We start from the raw sequence: 18,650 nt of genomic DNA, 5'->3' as shown, positions 1-18,650 counted from the left end.
TCTCTCAGGGCCAGCTGTTGAAAAACGCCGTGGCTGATTGCCTCTCACGGCCAGCTGTTGAAGAACGCCGTGGCTGATTGTCTCTCAGGGACAGCTGTTGGAGAACGCCGTGGCTGATTGCCTCTCACGGCCAGCTGTTGAAGAACGCCGTGGCTGATTGTCTCTCAGGGACAGCTGTTGAAGAACGCCGTGGCTGATTGCCTCTCACGGCCAGCTGTTGAAGAACGCCGTGGCTGATTGCCTCTCACGGCCAGCTGTTGAAGAACGCCGTGGCTGATTGTCTCTCAGGGCCACCTGTTGAAGAACGCCGTGGCTGATTGTCTCTCAGGGCCAGCTGTTGAAGAACGCCGTGGCTGATTGTCTCTCAAGGCCAGCTGTTGAAGAACGCCGTGGCTGATTGCCTCTCACGGCCAGCTGTTGAAGAACGCCGTGGCTGATTGTCTCTCAGGGCCAGCTGTTGAAGAACGCCGTGGCTGATTGTCTCTCAGGGCCAGCTGTTGAAGAACGCCGTGGCTGATTGCCTCTCACGGCCAGCTGTTGAAGAACGCCGTGGCTGATTGTCTCTCACGGCCAGCTGTTGAAGAACGCCGTGGCTGATTGTCTCTCCGGGCCAGCTGTTGAAGAACGCCGTGGCTGATTGCCTCTCACGGCCAGCTGTTGAAGAACGCCGTGGCTGATTGCCTCTCACGGCCAGCTGTTGAAGAACGCCGTGGCTGATTGTCTCTCAGGGCCAGCTGTTGAAGAACGCCGTGGCTGATTGTCTCTCAGGGCCAGCTGATGAAGAACGCCGTAGCTGATTGCCTCTCACGGCCAGCTGTTGAAGAACGCCGTGGCTGATTGTCTCTCACGGCCAGCTGTTGAAAAACGCCGTGGCTGATTGTCTCTCACGGCCAGCTGTTGAAGAACGCCGTGGCTGATTGCCTCTCACGGCCAGCTGTTGAAGAACGCCGTGGCTGATTGTCTCTCCGGGCCAGCTGTTGAAGAACGCCGTGGCTGATTGTCTCTCACGGCCAGCTGTTGAAGAACGCCGTGGCTGATTGTCTCTCAGGGCCAGCTGTTGAAGAACGCCGTGGCTGATTGCCTCTCACGGCCAGCTGTTGAAGAACGCCGTGGCTGATTGCCTCTCACGGCCAGCTGTTGAAGAACGCCGTGGCTGATTGTCTCTCAGGGCCAGCTGTTGAAGAACGCCGTGGCTGATTGTCTCTCCGGGCCAGCTGTTGAAGAACGCCGTGGCTGATTGCCTCTCACGGCCAGCTGTTGAAGAACGCCGTGGCTGATTGCCTCTCACGGCCAGCTGTTGAAGAACGCCGTGGCTGATTGTCTCTCAGGGCCAGCTGTTGAAGAACGCCGTGGCTGATTGTCTCTCAGGGCCAGCTGATGAAGAACGCCGTAGCTGATTGCCTCTCACGGCCAGCTGTTGAAGAACGCCGTGGCTGATTGTCTCTCACGGCCAGCTGTTGAAAAACGCCGTGGCTGATTGTCTCTCACGGCCAGCTGTTGAAGAACGCCGTGGCTGATTGCCTCTCACGGCCAGCTGTTGAAGAACGCCGTGGCTGATTGTCTCTCCGGGCCAGCTGTTGAAGAACGCCGTGGCTGATTGTCTCTCACGGCCAGCTGTTGAAGAACGCCGTGGCTGATTGTCTCTCAGGGCCAGCTGTTGAAGAACGTCGTGGCTGATTGTCTCTCAGGGCCAGCTGTTGAAGAACGCCGTGGCTGATTGCCTCTCACGGCCAGCTGTTGAAGAACACCGTGGCTGATTGTTTCTCAGGGTCAGCTGTTGAAGAACGCCGTGGCTGATTGTCTCTCAGGGCCAGCTGTTGAAGAACGCCGTGGCTGATTGCCTCTCACGGCCAGCTGTTGAAGAACGTCGTGGCTGATTGTCTCTCAGGGCCAGCTGTTGAAGAACGCCGTGGCTGATTGCCTCTCACGGCCAGCTGTTGAAGAACGCCGTGACTGATTGCCTCTCACGGCCAGCTGTTGAAGAACGCCGTGGCTGATTGTCTCTCAGGGCCAGCTGTTGAAGAACGCCGTGGCTGATTGTCTCTCCGGGCCAGCTGTTGAAGAACGCCGTGGCTGATTGCCTCTCACGGCCAGCTGTTGAAGAACGCCGTGGCTGATTGCCTCTCACGGCCAGCTGTTGAAGAACGCCGTGGCTGATTGCCTCTCACGGCCAGCTGTTGAAGAACGCCGTGGCTGATTGTCTCTCAGGGCCAGCTGTTGAAGAACGTCGTGGCTGATTGTCTCTCAGGGCCAGCTGTTGAAGAACGCCGTGGCTGATTGCCTCTCACGGCCAGCTGTTGAAGAAGTGCCTCTCACGGCCAGCTGTTGAAGAACGCCGTGGCTGATTGCCTCTCACGGCCAGCTGTTGAAGAACGCCGTGGCTGATTGTCTCTCAGGGCCAGCTGTTGAAGAACGCCGTGGCTGATTGCCTCTCACGGCCAGCTGTTGAAGAACGCCGTGGCTGATTGCCTCTCACGGCCAGCTGTTGAAGAACGCCGTGGCTGATTGCCTCTCACGGCCAGCTGTTGAAGAACGCCGTGGCTGATTGTCTCTCAGGGCCAGCTGTTGAAGAACGTCGTGGCTGATTGTCTCTCAGGGCCAGCTGTTGAAGAACGCCGTGGCTGATTGCCTCTCACGGCCAGCTGTTGAAGAACGCCGTGGCTGATTGCCTCTCACGGCCAGCTGTTGAAGAACGCCGTGGCTGATTGCCTCTCACGGCCAGCTGTTGAAGAACGCCGTGGCTGATTGCCTCTCACGGCCAGCTGTTGAAGAATGTCGTGGCTGATTGCCTCTCACGGCCAGCTGTTGAAGAACGCTGTGGCTGATTGTCTCTCAGGGCCAGCTGTTGAAGCTGAACACATAGGGTTGACCATGCCAGCATGGTAGTCGACCAGGCTACTCACCCAGAGGTCCAGGCTTACTGAACAGCTGTCATGGGCCCGCAGTTGGCTGACATTAAGTTTGGGAAAGTTGTAGCTTCTTTCCTGTGTGATGTCTCAACCGGTTGCCCTTGCCCCCTAGTGCCTGCCCACTGGAGGCGGACTGTTTTTAACTCTATACGTGGCCTCTCATAACTGGGCTGGGAAGCCTCACAGAAATTGGTCTCACTAATGCTTGTGTGGCACGGCCTTAGAAAGGATGTGTGTGATTGGTGTGCAGCCTGTGGTGAGTGCTAATGGGCAAAAATAGACTGTCATATCCAGACCCCATTAGCACCTTCTGAGCTCCCTGAGCGATGGTTTGACAATGTTAACGTGGATCTTGTTGGTTCTCTTCAACCCTCCTGTGGTTTCACGCACCTCCTTGCCATGATGGACTGTACCACCAGGTGTCCAGAGGTCGTCCCTCTGGCATCGACAACAGATGCAGACATGGCTCGGGCGTACATCGGCCCCTGGGTTGCCTGGTTTGGCACCCCATCTGATCACAATCTCTAATCCATATCAGACCTCTGGGCTGCAATGGCCCAGAATCTTGACATTACGACTACATCACACCACGGCATGTCACCCACAGTCCAATGGCCTATGCGAGTGGTTTCACCATTCCTTAAAGATTGCTCTGACAGCTTCATTGACCAATGAGTGTTGAAATGATCATTTCCTGTGGGTCTTGCTGGGCTCAGAACTGCTCCAAAAGAGGACATGCAGTCATTTGCAGCTGAACTGGTATATGGGCAGTTGTTATGCGTGCCAGCTGATTTTATTCCTGACTGCCAGATCAGCCTCTCAACTCTGTTCCACCCTTCTCAGTAAATTCAATTCATTTGCACCTATTCCTACCTCCTACATGACGTACAGCATTCTTGGGTTCCTGTTGACCTACATTCCACCTCATTTGTTTTCATCTGTTAAGATGCACACCGACATCCCCTTATGATGACCCATTCCACGTTTTGGAATGGAGAGAAAAGACTTTTCTCATAGATAAGAGGGGTACACATGAACATATTTTGGTAGTTTGCCTTAAACCAGCTCACCAAGTTTTGGAGGGTTCTGCTACCGGCATGGCACCTGCCATCACGACATGAGCATGAGCATGTCGACACCTTCTGTTCCCCCATCTATGGAATATAGGACCTGAGCCGGGCAGCTCATCCGAGCTCTAGACAGGCTCACAATGCCGGTTTTCATGAATTCTTGGGGGGCCTGAGTAGGGTAATGTAATTGATGGAAACATATAGAATTCACAACCACTGACATTGAGTTGGGGTTCTCTTTAAGAGGCAGATCTAACATGATTATGTAATTATATACTTTATGTGCTTTATGTTCAGTTTTTTGGAGTTCAATAAATGAACCGTTATATTTTTCTTAACCATAAAATGTCTCACATTGGTTTATTGCCAAAACCCATAATAGTTGTCGAGCTCTCCTTCATGTCCTCATATCCCCACAGCTCTTGTGTACCTGATGCCCCTTTGATCACTGTTCCGTCTCTCTCACTGCCTCCACCTAACCACCTACCAACTCAGTCCTTTCTTCTTGCTCATCCAATATCAATCCCACGTACCCTGCTAGTCCTTCTGGAGTTGAATACCCCACGGTTGTATATTCTTCTTACTGACCTCAGTTTTAGCATTTCTAACTACTGCTAAGAAATAACACAAGAAGGAAAATCACTGGTGAGAACAGTCAGTACGTGCCTTATCTATAACTGTGCTGTTCAATAATTTCAAAGTCAATTAAGTAATACAGGGATTGAACTTGGATCTCCAACATTGTGAGGTTGTGGCTGTACTAGCTGTGGAACAGTGCTGCCTAAGTGGAATCTTCCAAAATTTCCGAGATCCTGGAAAAGTCCCAGTAAATTGGAAATTTTGTAAATGTAATGCTGTCAAAGGAAAGGACACTGGAACTAAAGATCAGTCAGCACAACATAAGGGGAAACGGTTAGGATTCATTATTAATGAAGCAGTAATGGGACACTTAAAATACAAATCTGGCAGAATTAATATCGGCTTTATGAATGAAAAATTGTGTTTGAGAAATTTATGAGGTATTTGAGGATGTACAGTAATTAGTTGGGGAATTAACCTAAAGAGAATTTAATGTTACAACATAAACTTTTGCTGCACAAGGACTCTTTGTAGGATTGCTATTAGTTGCATATTGAAAAGGACAATCTATACTACAAAGTAAACTTGGGTATCCAAGATGTATCCTGGATGTCCTATTTGTTTTCTGATCAACCTACAAAGACCAGATCATGGCCAGGAAAATACAATGACCTGGAGGCAAGCAGCTTTGCTGGTTCCCTGATGTCTTCAGTAAGAGAAGTAAAGTTAAATTGAGTGAGAGGAAGAGCAGGGGGTGGAGGGAATGAAGGGATAGAAAGGTTAGGAGGAGACTGAAATGGGTGGAAGGAGTTCTACATTGAACAAGGCATCACATATTTAAATGGGGTACTATATCTCTAGACAACATTAGGATGAGAATCTGAACATGTAGCTCACAAATAGCACCCTTAAGTCACCAAACAATTGCAAGTCTATATTTGCACTTCTTCCTGCACATATGCTAAGCTCATTGACTTCATTAACTTTGCCTCCAACTTTCACCCTGCCCTCAAGTTTACCTCGTCCATTTCTGACACCTCCCTCCCCTTTCTAGATCTTTCTGTCTCTATCTCTGGAGACAGCTTATCTACTGACGTCTACTATAAGCCTACGGACTCTCACAGCTATCTGGACTATTCCTCTTCTCACCCTGTCTCTCGCAAAAATGCCATCCCCTTCTCGCAATTCCTCCATCTCCACCACATCTGCTCTCAGGATGAAGCTTTTCATTCCAGGACGAAGGAGATGTCCTTTTTTAAAGAAAGGGGCTTCCCTTCCTCCACCATCAACTCTGCTCTCAAACGCATCTCCCCCATTTCACACACATCTGCTCTCACTCCATCCTCCCGCCACCCCACTAAGAATAGGGTTCCCCTTGTCCTCACCTACCACCCCACCAGCCTCCGAGTCCAACATATAATTCTCCGTAACTTCCGCCACCTCCAACGGGATCTCACTACTAAGCACATCTTTCCCTCCCCTCTCTCTCTCTGCTTTCCGCAGGGATTGCTCCCTAGGTGACTCCCTTGTCCATTCGTCCCCCCCATCCCTCCCCACCGATCTCCCTCCGGGCACTTATCCTTGTAAGCGGAACAAGTGCTACACATGCCCTTACACTTCCTCCCTTACCACCATTCAGGGCCCCAGACAGTCCTTCCAGATGAGGCGACACTTCACCTGTGAGTTGGCTGGGGTAATATACTGCATCCGGTGCTCCCGATGTGGCCTTCTATATATTGGCGAGACCCGACGCAGACTGGGAGATCGTTTCGCTGAACACCTACGCTCTGTCCACCAGAGAAAGCAGGATCTCCCAGTGGCCACATATTTTAATTCCACATCCCATTCCCATTCTGATATGTCTATCCACGGCCTCCTCTACTGTAAAGATGAAGCCACACTCAGGTTGGAGAACAACACCTTATATTCCATCTGGGTAGCCTCCAACCTGATGGCATGAAAATTGAATTCTCAAACTTCCGCTAATGCCCCACCTCCCCCTCGTACCCCATCCGTTATTTATTTATTTATATACACACATTCTTTCTCTCTCTCTCTCCTTTTTCTCCCTCTGTCCCTCTCACTATACCCCTTGCCCATCCTCTGGGTTTTTTCCGCCCCTCCCCCTTTTCCTTCTCCCTGGGCCTCCTGTCCCATAATCCTCTCATAATCCCTTTTGCCAATCAACTATCCAGCTCTTTGCTCCATCCCTCCCCCTCCTGTCTTCTCCTATCATTTTGGATCTCCCCCTCCCCCTCCCACTTTCAAATCTCTTACTAACTCTTCATTCAGTTAGTCCTGACGAAGAGTCTCAGCCCGAAACGTTGACTGTACCTCTTCCTAGAGATGCTGCCTGGCCTGCTGCATTCACCAGCAACTTTGATGTGTGTTGCAAACAATTGCAAGCACTGCTTGTTTGCCACTGATTATCATCTTAACTAGAATTTATCTCTTGATTGAGCATCTTAACAAGTACTTCCAGTAACCACTGGAATTGTTCATTTGAGACAAACCAAGCCTACTTTTAAGAATTACTTACAACATCCTTTGTTATTGGAAGTATAAAGGTGGCAAAACTATTTTCAGGGTAATATATCACATGAACAGTGAACTGGTTCACAGAGATTGACAGACAAAAGGACAATATGAGGAGTGTAAAGTTTTGGAATTCTCTGGCCTAAAGTGCTATGGGCGATGAGTCATAAATATACAGTATGAGGAGGTACAAACAGATCATTTTCAAGTTTGCAAGTTGAGTGATTTCAGGATCTAGATTGGCGGCCTCACCTATTTAGAGTATATTAATGTCTTAAAACACCAGGACTGAGAGATTTTCGACGGAAGTCTCTATAAAAGAGAGCTACCACTTAGTGGAGCGGTCATCATGGGCGTGATCGTGGTCTGAGGCAGAGTAGGAAGGTTTTGGTTCAAACAAGGCATCGGAGAGAACAGGCAGAGTATAGGTAAGTTCGGTCCTTATTTCTTATTCAACTCCAGAGAGAATAGGGTGTACAGTATGTCTACAGAGCCAGCGTTCTGCTCTGGGTGTCAGGCTTGGGATTTCCAGGAGACTCCCAACCTCCCCGATGGCCACATCTGCACCAGGTGCATCGCGATGCAGCTTAGCGACCATGTGAGGGAACTGGAGCTGCAGCTTGATGACCATTAGATTGTTAAGGAAAGTGAGGCAGTGATAGACAGGAGCTGCAGGGAGGTGGTCACCCCAAGAAACAGATAAATGGGTGACTGTCAGGAGAGGGAAGGGAGAATGTCAGATAGTGGAGAGCACCCCTGTGGCCATCCCCCTCAACAATAAGAACTCCATTTTGAGTACTGTTGGGGGGAAAGACCCTCAGTCTGGCCCTGTGGCTCTGAAGGGGAGGGAACAGACTAGGGGAGGAGCAGTAGTAGGGGACTCTATGGTCAGGGGGACAGATAGGTGATTCTGTGGATGCAAAAAGGAAACACAGATGGTACTTTGCCTCCCAAGTGCCAGGGTCTGAGATGTTTCTGGATGCATCCACAATATCCTGAATAGGGAGGATGAGCAGTCAGAGGTTGTGGTACATATTGGTACCAATGACAAAGGAAGAAAAAGAGAGAAGGTCCTGAAAAAAGAATATATGGAGTTAGGAAGGAAGCTGAGAAGCAGGACCTCAAGGGTAGTAATCTTGGGATTGCTGCCTGTTCGATGTAACAGTAAGGATAGGAATAGAATGAGGTGGCAGATAAATGTGTGGGTGAAGAATTGGAGCAGGGGGCAGGAATTCAGATCTCTTTTACTAATATGGCAGGGGAAGGGGAACCAGTATGACAGAGCTGAGGATGAGCCGGCAGGCTGACAAGTAGGTATAGATGAAACATGAATGTAGGGACAAACCAATGAGGGGGTACAAATGCAGACAGAGAAAATAGTTAAATTGTACCATAGAGGCAAAATTCAAAAGGGCGAAGAATATAGGACTGAAGGTACATTTAAATGCATGTAGCATTCTGAATAAGGTGGGCAAACTCGTGGCACAATTAGAGATTGATCGGTATGACATTGTGGGCATCACTGAGTTGTGGCTGAAAGAAGGTCATAGTTGGGAGTTGGACATCAAAGGATATACTTTGTATCCAAAGTTCAGACAAGGCACAGGTGGTGGTGTGGTTCTGTTGGCAAGAGATGGAATTACATCTTTAGAAAGATATGACGTAGGGTAGAGAATGCTGAATCTTTCTGGGTGAAGTTAAGAAACTGAAAGCGTAAAAAAAACATTATGAGAATCATATACAGGCCTCCAAATAGTAGCCAAGGTGTGGGGTTGAGATTGCAAAAGGAACTGAAAGGGCATGTAATAAGGGTAATGACACAATTGTAATGGGAGGACATCAATATGCAAGGGAATTGGGAAAATCAGGGTGGTGTTGAAACGCAGGGAGTTTGTTGAATGCCTACAAGATGGCTTTTTAGAGCAGCTTGTGCTTGAGCCTACTCTGGAAAAGACTATCTTAGATTGGGTGTTGTGTAATAACCCAGATCTCATTAGAGAGCTTAATGTTAAGGGACCCCTTGGAGACAGTGATCATAATACGATTGAATTCAAACTGCATTCTGAGAGGAAGAAGAAAGTCACATGTATCTGTATCGCAATGGAATAAAGGGAATTACAGAAGCATGAGAGAGGAACTTACCCAGGTAGATTGAGGAGAATACTGGTGGGGATGGCGGCAGAGCAGAGTTGGCTGAAATATCTGGGAGTAGATCACAAGGCGCAGTATAGTTATGTCCCGCAGAGGAAGAAGTTCTCAAATGGCAGGGGTAGGCAACCGTGGCTGACAAAGGAAGTTAAGGGCCTGCATAAAAGCCAAGAAAAGGGCATATAATATAGCAAACTAAGAGGGAGTAGGAAGATTGGAAAGATTTTAAAATCCAACAAAAGGCAACTAAAAAAGCTATTTAAACATGAAATATGAAGGCAGACTAGTCAATAATATAAAGCAGGTTACCAGAAGTTTTTTCCGGATATATAAAGAGTAAAAGCGAGGTGAGAGTTGATATTGGACCACTGGAAAATGATGCTGGTGAGATAGTAATGAGGGACAAAGAAATAGCAGATGAACTTAATGGGTACCTTGCATCAGCCTTCACTGTGGAAAACACTAGCAGCTTGCCAATGGTCGGTGAGTGTCAGGGAGCATTTGAGTGCCATTGCTATTACAAAGGAAAAGGTGCTATGCAAACTCAAAGGTCTTAAGGTGGATAAGTCACCTGGGCCAGATGGACTACATCCCAGAGCTGTGAAGGAGATTGCTGAAGAGATAACGGATGCATTGGTCACTGTCTTTCAAGAGTCACTTGATTCTGGCATGGTCCTGGAAGACTGGAAGATTGCAAAGGTCACTCCACTCTTTAAGAAGGGAGAAGGGCAAAAGAAAGGAAATTATAGGCCAGTTAGTCTAACCTCAGTGGTCAGGAAATTGTTGGAGTCTATTATTAAGGATGAGGTTTAGAGGTACTTGGAGACTAATGATAAAATAGATCAAAGTCAGCATGGTTTCTGTAAAGGGAAATCTTGCCTAACAAATCTGTTAAGAGTTTTTCGAGGAATTAACAAGCAGGGTGGACAAAGGAGAGGCTGTGGATGTCATTTATTTGGATTTTCAGAAGATGTTTGATAAGGTTGCCTAACAAGATAAAGTCCTATGGTATTACAGGAAAGATAATGGCATGGATAGCAGAATGGCTGACAGGCAGGAGGCAGCGAATTGGAATAAAAGGAGCCTTTTCTGGCTGGTTGCCAGTGACTTGTGGTGTTCCTCAGGGGCCAGTATTGGGACTGCTTCTTGATTTAGATAATGGAATTGATGGCTTTGTGGCAAAGTTTGCGGATGATACAAAGATAAGCAGAGGGGTAAATAGTGCTGAGGAAGCAATGCAATGGCAGCAGGACTTAGACAAATTGGAAGAATGGGCAAAGAAGTGGCAGATGGAATACAGTGTTGGGAAACGTATGATAATGCATTTTGGTAAAAGGAACAATGGACTATTATGTAGATGAGGAGAACGTTGAAACACTAGAGGTGCAAAGGGACTTAGGAGACCTCATGCAAGGCTCCCAGAAGGTTAATTTACAGGCTCAGTTTGTGGTAAAGAAGGCAAATGCAATATTGGTATTTATTTCAAGGGGAATAGAATATTAAAGCAAGGAGATAATGCTGAGCCTTTATAAGACACTAGTGAGGCCTCACTTGGAGTATTGTCAACAGTTTTGGGCCCTATATCTCAGAAAGACTGTACTGTATTGTCATTGGAGAGAGTCCGAGGAGGTTCACAATATTGATTCCGAGAATGAATAGTTAACATATGAGGAGCATTTAGTAGCTTTGTGCCTGTACACTGAAATTTAGAAGAATATGGGGCGATCTCATTAAATGCTACTGAATGTTGTAAGGACTAGGTAGGATGGATGTGGAGAAGATGGTGGGCGTATCCCGAACTAGAGGGCACAACTTCAAAATTGAGTAGCGTCCCTTTAAAACAGAGGTAAGCAAGAATTTTTTTTTTTGCCAGAGAGTGGCAAATCTGTGAAATGCTGTGCAGTAGAGGTTAAGTCTGTTTAAAGCGGACGTTGATAGTTTCTTGATTGGTCAGGGCATCAAAGGATATGGCAAGAAGGCAGTTGTATGGTGTTGAGTGAGATTCAGAATCAGCCATGATGGAATGGCAGAGCAGACTTGATGGACTGAGTGGCCTGATTCTGCTCCTATGTCTTAAGCTCTAAATATTTAAATTGTGTCAGGCCATTAAATAATGAGATCTAGGGATGCTGGTTCAAGAAAAAGAGAATTCTAGAACCAGTAAGTTGGAAGGTAATTGGAATGTTGGCCTTTACTACAAATGAGAATGACTGCTAAAGTAGGTAAGTTTTACTACGTTAATAGAGAATTTTGGTAAGACCACACCTGGAGATTTGCATATACTAAAGGAAAATCATGCTTGCTTTCTAGGCAGTGCAGCAAAAATTCATTAGATTAATTCTAGAAATGAAGCATTTATCTTGTCAAATCAAATCAAGTTAATTGTCATTCAAACCATGCTTGGATACAGCTGAATGAGCCAGATGTCCAAGAGGCCAGAGGGCCAAGGTGCAAAAGCATACACACGCATTCAAAATAACAAGACAAGAAAAAAAAATATAGTGACGTAAGAAAACACATTTTCACTCCAATACCCTGAGAAAAAAGTTCTGCAAATTGATGGTTCCCAGCAAACCAGCCTGTAATTCCACCAATCCAAGATTGGAGAGCAGAACTGATGGGACAGGCCACCCTCAACCAAGCCCAGACGCCAACCACAATGCAAGCCTGAAATCATAAGAGTTGTCCAAAACAGTCACTCATGGTTTCTCTACACACCACCTTCGCACAAACTTGAAGGCACCGACTTCAGTGTCTCCAAGTAGCAGGCAGCAGCATGGTCAGTACCTAGGTCAGCTCTTCTGAAGTCAATCCAGCTTCTCATAGAAACATGGAAAACCTACAGCACAATACAGGCCCTTCGGCCCACAAAGCTGTGCCGAACATGTCCTTACCTTAGAACTACCTAGGTATACCCATAGCCCTCTACTTTTCTAAGCTCCATGCACCTGTCCAGGAGTCTCTTAAAAGACCCTATCGTTTCCCCCTCCACCACCGCCGCCAGCAGCCCATTCCACACACTCACTACTCTCTGCGTAAAAAACTTACCCCTGACATCTCCTCTATACCTACTTCCAAGCACCTTAAAACTATGCCCTCTCGTGCTAGCCATTTCAGCCGCGGGATAAAGCCTCTGACTATCCACACGATCAATGCCTCTCATTATCTTATACACCTCTATCAGGTCACCTCTCATCCTCCATCGCTCCAAGGAGAAAAGGCCGAGTTCACTCAACCTATTCTCATAAGGCATGCTCCCCAATCCAGGCAACATCCTTGTAAATCTCCTCTGTACCTTTTCTATGGTTTCCACATCCTTCCTGTAGTGAGGCAACCAGAATTGAGCACAGTACTTCAAGTGGGGTCTGACCAGGGTCCTATATAGCTGCAACATTACCTCTTGGCTCTTAAACTTGATCCCACGATTGAGGAAGGCCAATTCACCTTGTGCCTTCTTAACCACAGAGTCAACCTGCATAGCAGCTTTGAGCGTTCTATGGACTTGGAACCCAAGATCCCTCTGATCCTCCACACTGCAAAGAGTCTTGCCATTAATGCTATATTCTGCAATCATATTTGACCTACCAAAATGAACCACCTCACACTTATCTGGGTTGAGCTCCATTTCTCACTTCTCAAAGTCCCACTGTAACCTTTGACAGCCCTCCACACTACCCACAGCACCTCCAAACTTTGTGTCATCAGCAAATTTACTAACCCATCCCTCCACTTCTTCATCCAGGTCATTTATAAAAATCAGAAAGAGTACGGATCCCAGAACAGATCCCTGAGGCACACCACTGGTCACCAGCCTCCATACAGAATATGACCCGTCTACAACCACTCTTTGCCTTCTGTGGGCAAACCAGTTCTGGATCCACAAAGCAATGTCCCCTTGGATCCCATGCCTTTTTCAATAAGCCTTGCATGGGGTACCTTATCAAATGCCTTGCTAAAATCCATATACACTACATCTACTGCTCTACCTTCATTAACATGCTTAGCCACATCCTCAAAAAATTCAATCATGCTCGTAAGGCACGACCTGCCTTTGAGAAAGCCATGCTGACTATTCCTAATCATATTATGGCTCTCCAAATGTTCATAAATCCTGCCTCTCAGGATCTTCTCCATCAACTTACCAACCACTGAAGTAAGTCTCACTGGCTTATAATTTCCTGGGCTATCTCTACTCCCTTTCTTGAATAAGGGAACAACATCCACTACCCTCCAATCCTCTGGAACCTCTCCCATCCTCGTTGATGATGCAAAGATCATCGCCAGAGACTCAGCAATCTCCTCCCTCGCTTCCCGCAGTAGTCTGGGGTACATCTCGTCCAGTCCCAGTGACTTATCCAGTTTAATGCTTTCCAAAAGCTCCAGCACATCCTCTTCCTTAATATCTACATGGTCAAGCTTTTCAGTCCGCTGTAAGTCATCCCTACAATCGCCAAGATCCTTTTCTATAGTGAATATTGAAGCAAAGTATTCATTAAGTACCTCAGCTATCTCCTCCGGTTCCATACACACTTTTCCACTGCCACACTTGATTGGTCCTGTTCTCTCACTTCTTATCCTCTTGCTCTTATCATTGGAACATATCTACGCAGAACCCCATGCAAATATCCCCTGAACATTTGCCACATTTCTTCCCTACGTTTCCCTGTTTCCAATTTATGCTTCCAAGTTCCTGCCTGACAGCCTCATATTTCCCCTTACTCCAATTAAATGTTTCTCTAACTTGTCTGTTCCTATCCTTCTCCAATGCTATGGTACAGGAGATAGAATTGTGATCACTATCTCCAAAATGCTCCCCCATTGAGAGACCTGACACCTGACCAGGTTCATTTCCCAATACTAGATTAAGTAAAGCCTCTCCTCTTGTAGGCTTATCTACATATTGTGTCAAGAAACCTTCCTGAACACACCTAATAAACTCCACCCCATCTAAACCCCTCACTCTAGGGAGATGCCAATCAATATTTGGGAAATTAAAATCTCCCAGCACAACAACCCTGTTATTATTACACCTTTCCGGAATCTGTCTCCCTATTTATTCCTCAATGTTCTTGTTACTATTGGGTGGTCTATGAAAAACACCCAGTAGAGTTATTGACCCCTTCCTATTCCTAACTTCCACCCACAGAAACTCTGTAGACAACCCCTCCTTGACTTCCTCCTTTTCTGCAGCCGTGAAACTATCTCTGATCAGCAGTGCCACGCCCCCACCTCTTTTGCCTCCCTCCCTGTCCTTTCTGAAACATCTAAAGCCTGGCACTTGAAGTAGCTATTCCTGTCCCTGCACCATCCAAGTCTCTGTAATGGCCACAACATCATAGCTCCAAGTGCTGATCCACACTCTCTCATTTGCTTTATTCATAATACTCCTCGCATTAAAATGGACATATCTCAAACCATCGGTCTGAGCGTGTCTCTTCTCTATCACCTGCCCATCCTCCCTTTCACACTGTCTCCTGCAACCCGATGGCCCGACTCGACTCTCCCAGCCTGACAGTCTAACTGGACTCTCCCGGCCGGACACGATCTCCCTGGCCCAATGGCCTGACTCGAGCTCCCCGGCTCGATGGCCTGTCTTGCCCTCTCTGAACTGCTGGCCGCCTCTTATGACACTCTCTCAGCTACTCTGAACCACGAATAGCTCACAGATGTGATGGATCTGCTGTACACGTAGTTATTGGAGTCAATAATATCTTACTATGTATAAAAACACATTTAACAAAGAAAAGAGCACCTTTGGCTGGCTCCTGAGAGGCCTCTGTGAGTATACATGCCACCATATTACTTAAAATAAAGTTTGAATAAATTGTGCCTATTAAGAGTTTAGAAAAATGAGAGGCAATCAAATTGAAATACATCTCAATAGAAGCTTAAGTGTATAAATAACAGTATGTATTCAAGGATAGGTACATTGAGAACTACTGGGTTAATGACTTAAAACTAAGCTGAAACAATTTCTTTTCTCTGAGAATTCCTGATGTAAAGTTTTGGAATTCTCCAGCCTAATGTGCTGTTGATGATAAGTTGTTAGGGGAACAGACAGATTGTTCTGTGGGCGAGAACAAGACTCCTAGATGGTTTATTGCCTTCCAGAAGCCAGGGTCCGAAATATCTTAGTTCAGGTCCACAGCATTCTTAAGTGGGAGGGTGAACAGCCAGAGGTTGTGGTTAATGTACGTACCAATGACATGAGTAGGTCAAGTGATGAGGTTCTGCATAGGGAGTTCTAACTGTTAAGTTAAAAGGCAGGATGTCCATGGTTGTGAACTCAGGACTGTTACCATGCCACGTACTAGTGAGGCCAGAACTAGGAAGATTATACAGTTTAATATGTGGTTAAGGAGTTGGTGTATGAGGGAGGGCAGAAGGTTTTTGAATCATTGGGCTCTCTTCCAGGGAAGGTGGGACCTGTATAGATGGGACAGTTCGCACCTGAATTGGGGGAGGACTAATATCCTATTGAGAAGGTTTATTAATGCTGCACATTGGGGTTTAAACTAGAGTTGCAAGGGGTTGGTAACCAGAGTGTCAGAACAGCTAGTGGAGAGGTTGTGGAGGCAGATGTTGGTAAGACCTCAAAGTTAGGAAACTAAAGGTTGAGCATGGTGCAGCTAGTGTCCTGAGCTGTGTATAGTTCAGTGTAAGAGGTATGGTAGGAAAGGTGGATGATAGTGCTGAAGATGAGATAGCTGGTTTATAAAAAGATGCAATTTGTCATGAGAAGAAGCTGTTGATAGGGCAAAATTGTAGTCAATGGATGAGTCGCAATGTAAAAGGCAGACAAAACTGAAAAGGGTGAATGCAGGACTTAAGCTGTTATATTTGAATGTGTACAGAATACAGAATAAAGTAGATGAACTTGTTGCAGTTACAGATTGACATACATGGTATTGTAGATGGCACCACTGAATCAAGTCTGAAAGAAGATTATAGCTGGGAGCTTAATATCCAAGGATAGGAATTACATCGAAATGCCAGGCAGGAAGACAAAGGGGGTGATGTTGGTAAAAAAAAATGAAATCAATTCATTAGAAAGAGGTGGGATAGGGTTGGGAGGTGTTGAATCATTGTGGCTAGAGCTAAGGAAATGCAAGGGTAAAAAGATTGATGGGAGTTGTATACTGACCCCACCAAACAGTAGTAAAGATGTGGTCTAAAGATAATGGGATATTGACAATGCATGCCAAAAGGGCAATGTTACAATAGTCATTTGGGATTTCAATATGCAGGTAGATTGTGAAAATCAGGGTGTGCTGAATTCCAGAGGGGGGATTTCTAGAGTGCCTAGAAAATGGCGTTTTAGAGCAGCTTGTGGTTAAGCCCACTAGGGGATTACCTATTCTGTATTTGGTGTTGTACAACGAACCGGAATTGATTAGAGAACTTAAGGTAAGCAAACCCTTAAGGGCGAGTGATCATAATATGACCGAATTTACCCTGAAATATGAGGAGAAGCTGAAGTCAGATGTATTAATATTACAGTGGAGTAAAGGAATTACAGAGGCAAGAGAGAAGAGTTGGCTAGAATTGATCGGAAAAGAAAACTGGGAGGGATGATGGCAGAGCAGCAGTGGCTGGAATTTCTGGAAGCAATTTGGAAGGCACAGGTTATATACATCCCAAAGAGGAAGAAGTATTCGAAAGGCAAGATGACACAGCCGTGGCTAATAAGTGAAGTCAAATACACAAAAGCCAGAGAGGGCATATAATAGAGCAAAAATTAGTGGGAAGTTAGAGGATTGGGAAGCTTTTAAAAACAAACAGAAGGAAACTAAAAAATGTCATTAAGAAAGTAACGATGGAATAGGAAAGTAAGCTAGCTAGTAATATTAAAGATGATACCAAAAGTTTCTTCAGATATGTAAATGTAAAACAGAGGCAAGAGTGGAAAATTATGCTGGAGAGGTAGTAATGGGGGGACAAGGAAATGGCAGACAAACTGAGTAAGTATTTGCTTTTTCCAATATTTTTATTATTAATTTTACATAGAATACAGAATATATCAATACATTATACTAAATCGCATATAAAGACTCCTTACCCTATATTCATACAGATTAATTAATTTGTACTATTGAAATATAGTGATTTTATTATATAAAAAAATCTAACCCACTACCAAGACCAAAGCTGATTCGTAAAGTAAAAAAGGAAAAAAAAAATACTAGTCATCATCTGTGCTTTAACAGCAAATCAAAGGTTTTGAAAATCATTCAAAAAAGGTCCCCACAATCTTTGAAAGTTTTGGTTAGATTCAGAGATTGAACATCGAATCTCTAAATTTAAACATGACATCACATCACATAACCATTGAGCATGAATAGGAGGGGCCGCATCTTTCCATTTAACCAAGAGCGTCTTTCTGGCCGTAAGAGACATAAAAGCCAAAATGTGCAAGTCAGATGACTCCAAAATAATATCCTTTCCTCCAATAATACCAAATAAAGCCGTCAAAGGATTAGGCTTAAAGTTTACTTTGAAAAGTATCGAGAAAGTTTGAAATACTTCTTTCCAATATTTTCCAAGACTCGGGCATGTTCAAAACATATGAATGAGTGAAGCTTCTCCATTATTACATTTATCACAATACGGAGATATATCTAAATAAAAACGAGATAACTCATCCTTGGTCATGTGGGCCCTACGGACCACTTTAAATTGTAGGAGAGAGCGGTGGGCACATAACGATGAAGTGTTAACCAATTTAAAAATTTGATTCCAAGTTTCCTCAGAGATTGAAGTCTGTAAATCTTGTTCCCAAAGATTTTTAATTTTATCTAAAGGAACACTTCTCATTCCCAACAGCATATTATAAATATTAGATATAGATCCATTATAAAAAGGTTTCAAATTAAAAATTACATCTAATAGATTCTTATCAGGACTTTTAGGAAATGTACTTATTTGAGACTGTAAAAAATCTCTTATTTGTAGGTATCGAAAAAAAGAGTTTTGGGTAAACTATATTTAGTTGACAGTTGTTCAAACGAAAAGAGACTTTCCTCTACAAACAAGTCCTGAAAGCATTTAATACCTAATCTATCCCATTCTTTAAAGCCACATCAATAATAGAGGGCTTAAAAAAAAAATTAGAAAAAATGGGACTCGAAAGAGAAAATCTCAAAAAGCCAAAGTATTTTCGGAATTGTATCCAAATTCGCACAGTGTGTTTAACTACCAGATCATCAGTTAACTTACTCAGAGACAAAGGAAATGAGGATCCAAGAAGAGAAATAATAGAAAATTTATTGACAGAGTTAGCTTCTAAAAAACCCACATTGGGCAATCCTCACGATTAATGTAATATAACCAAAATGTAAGATTTCTTATATTAACTGCCCAATAATAAAATCTAAAGTTTGGTAAGCCTAATCCTCCATTCTTTTTATCT

This window comes from Mobula hypostoma, chromosome 25 (genome assembly GCF_963921235.1).
Source record: "Mobula hypostoma chromosome 25, sMobHyp1.1, whole genome shotgun sequence".
Lineage (NCBI taxonomy): Eukaryota > Metazoa > Chordata > Chondrichthyes > Myliobatiformes > Myliobatidae > Mobula > Mobula hypostoma.
The sequence above is the reverse complement of the archived record's forward strand: the minus strand, read 5'-3'. Positions refer to the sequence as shown.